The sequence below is a fragment of the Scomber japonicus genome, chromosome 5 (assembly GCF_027409825.1).
Source record: "Scomber japonicus isolate fScoJap1 chromosome 5, fScoJap1.pri, whole genome shotgun sequence".
Classification (NCBI taxonomy): domain Eukaryota; kingdom Metazoa; phylum Chordata; class Actinopteri; order Scombriformes; family Scombridae; genus Scomber; species Scomber japonicus.
This window is the reverse complement of record NC_070582.1, coordinates 34,463,629-34,466,957: the sequence shown is the minus strand read 5'-3', so window position 1 is coordinate 34,466,957 and position 3,329 is coordinate 34,463,629. Positions and strand designations below refer to the sequence as shown.

The 3,329-nt window shown below is 52.0% G+C and overlaps 1 pseudogene; it reads right to left on the bottom strand.

Annotated features, from left to right (window-relative positions):
• Positions 1-419: 419 nt before the first annotated feature.
• On the bottom strand, positions 420-3,053 carry LOC128359517 (uncharacterized; annotated as a pseudogene).
• Between the last annotated feature and the right edge of the window lie 276 nt (positions 3,054-3,329).

Below are 3,329 nucleotides of genomic sequence, written 5' to 3'. Positions count from 1 at the left end.
CAGTCTCCTGCTGCTTTGCTGCATACACAGCTCATCTCTTGGGTTAATGATAGTGCAGCCAGCAGCAATACTTCCTCCTTAGAGAGTTATGCCCCAGGTCTGTACATGAACTCTGCTCCCCTCCGCTCATTTCCATGGGAAATACAGAGGTGAATGGATACATTGACACAACATCAAACTCTGTATTTGGGCAGCTGACAGTGATGTGTTTACGGACCACTGTATCTTCTCTACAACCACTCCACAAGTGCCTGTTTTCTCCAACACAAGTGCAATAACTTTCTCAGTTTTACGGACAAAGTCAATGATGTCAGAGCAAATGTTAGCCTTTCATTGTGTATAGATACATATGTGGATGCGCTGGGACACATCATCAGTGATGTTTCCTGAGATCATCGGGTGTTTCGGGTCTCACAACATCAGACACCCTCTCCCAGGCGACCCAGCCAGGGTTGATCAGGCCCTGGCTTGTGTCCCAGCAGCGTTGGCCCACTTTTTGGACCTCTTGATCCAAATCCACCTAGAGGCCCTCTCCGCGGCCTCTACGGTGGACTTGATGGCTCTCCTCTTCGCACCCCCTGTGATGCCAAGAAGGGTGTAGATCTTGCACAAGGAGCGGGCAGCAAAGCCTCTGCACCCTACCTCCACTGGCTCACAGCGAGCTTTCCAGCCCCTCCTCCGACACTCCTCGGTGAGCTCTTGGTACTTGAGCCGCTTGCACTCATTGGCCTCTTCCATGCGGTCCTCCCAGGGGCCTGTCAGTTCCACTAAGAGGACCTGCTTAGAGGAGGGAGATGTCAATACCAGGTCTGGCCTCAAGGAGGTAGGTGTTATAAACCCCGGGAACATAAGCTGCCTGCCCAGGTCTACTCGCAGTTCCCAGTCTGGTGCCGATGAGAGCAGGCTGGCTGATGGTGTTGGCTGTGGAAGTGGCTTCTCTCCGGCCTTTACAAAGTTGATCCTCCTCTGGCTGCGGACATGCTTGTTATTGTCCACTGCACTGGAGATGGTCTCTGCCACTGTCCTCAGGACCTGGTCGTGACGCCAGCGGTAGCGACCCTCTCCAAGGGCTGATGGGCAGCTGCTCATGATGTGCTCTAGAGTCCCCCTTCCTGGACAGAGTGGACATGTTGGAGTGTCGCTCTTGCCCCAGGCATGCAGGTTAGCTAGGCTGGGTAGTACGTCATAGACAGCTTGGACCATGAACTTAATCCGCTGAGGCTCAGTCTTCCAGATGTCATTCCAGGTCAGCTTCCTCTCCAGCGCTCCTTCCCACCTTGTCCATGCCCCCTGCTGCCGCATGCCCACCATCCTGCTGGTCCTCACCTCCTCGACACCTGCTCGGACCTCCTTCAGGACCAGATGGTGTTTGCTTATGGAGGATCGACCCATATGCGTTGGCGAGGTCCAGCCAAAGCACCGCTAGGTCTCCCTTCCCCTCCCGTGCCTCCCTGATCAGCTGTGTGACCACTCCGGTGTGTTCCAAGCACCCTGACACTCCCGGGATGCCGCCCTTCTGCACCGATGTGTCGATGTACTTGTTCTTCAAGAGGTAGACTGTCATCCTTCTGGCCAGAACGCTGAAGAAAATCTTCCCCTCCACACTGAGAAGTGAGATGGATCGGAACTGCTCCAGCTTGGTCGAGTTCTCCTCTTTAGGAATCCAGACGCCCTCTGCCTGCCTCCATTGCTCCGCGATGGTCCCTCTTCGCCAGATCACACGCAGCATCTTCCAAAGGATTCGGAGGAGCCCTGGGCAGCGCTTGTACACCTAATAGGGTACTTGGCTGGGACATGGAGTAGAACTGGCTCTGGCTGCTGTTACTACCTCCTGAATTTCCTTCCAAGTGGGTTCTGAAATGTCGAACTCCGCTAGGGGGATTGGTACATCCACGAGGGCTGCCTGTTGTCCTGGATCGCTCAGGGTGTTATGCAAGAAGTGATCCACCTCTTCCTTGGAGCAATCAAGACGCCCGCTGCGCTTCTGCCCTAGCAGCCGCTTCGTGAAGCCAAAGGGATCGGCTAAGAAGGAGGTTCGCTTCCTGGCCCTCTCAATCCTACGTCTCCTGTGCCCTTCAGCTCTACGCAGGGTCATAAGCCTCTTCCTGATGGTGTGCTGGAGCTCAGCGAGTGGTGGCTTCTCCTCCTCAGCGGCTGCTTTGAACTGCTTCGTCAGTTTCCGCAGCTCTTGATGGATCTCATCCGCCCTACGGTTCTTAGTGTAGATGGACTTGCTGGTCTTGGGCTCCTCAACGCCAAACCTCTCAACTGCGAAGCTTGTGATGATGGTGGTCAGGTTTCAGAGTCGTCCCTCTATGTCTCCCTTTGCTGTTGCGCTGATTATTCTGGATGCATCCTCGTCAAACTGTTGCCACAGCCTGTGCTGCTTAGCCGGAGGCCACTTAATCCGATGTTGCTGGACTACTGGGCACTTGGTGGAGGTTCTGGGCTCTGTGGGGTGTCTCCGGGCCGGGCTCCTCCTGCGGCTCACCAGGCACTGGTCCTGTGCCGTCTCCTGTACCAAGCATTTCATCCGGGCCTGATGGATTTTTAGGCCCCGTTCGTTCTTGCAGACCTTGCCGCAAATGCAGTGGGTATTCTCTGGAATCACATATTGGACAGAAAAAGTGACATTTAACTCATTTGTGTAATAACAGATATTCATGACAATGCATATGCATGTCAGAGAACCTCCACTAAATATATTGCTGCTTTAATGACCCACCACCTAGTGGCAACCGGAAGCAAGCCTTATGTTACAAACTTCCTCTAATTTACATGGAATTGAAGTGTGTGGTCTACATTTGATATAGACCATCTTGCTGATGCCTTTGAGCCTATATATTTGAAATGCTCCTCACTCTTTAGATGCCATGTTGGGGGTTTGGAGCATTTTCTTGTTGTTGGTATGAGAGGAAAAGGTTACTTTCTCTCGTATGCCATTCTCTGTGCCCAGTTCTCTGTTTTGAGGAACAATATTTTGCAGATTGCTCACTTCCAGCTCCGTTCCAATCCATGAAGTCTCTTGTGCTCACTGTACTGGAGACCACCATAATGATGCCTGTGCTGCTGGTTCATAATTGGTTCATAAACATAATTGTGCGCATACCATTTCCTCTAAATCAATTTCAGGCAATCTCCACAGTGGCCTTTTTCCATGCTTGGGAAAACAGGGTGAAAATTCTGACCTCCTCAACTTCTGACCTCCTGTTTCCCCAGAAAATGTCATCTCCTCTTCGTTCCAGCTGTTTTTTAAGCTTGTAAAGAGGGACTTTTCTGTAAATCAGAAATTACAAATTGTGTCCATCAACCCAGGATCAGTTCACTGA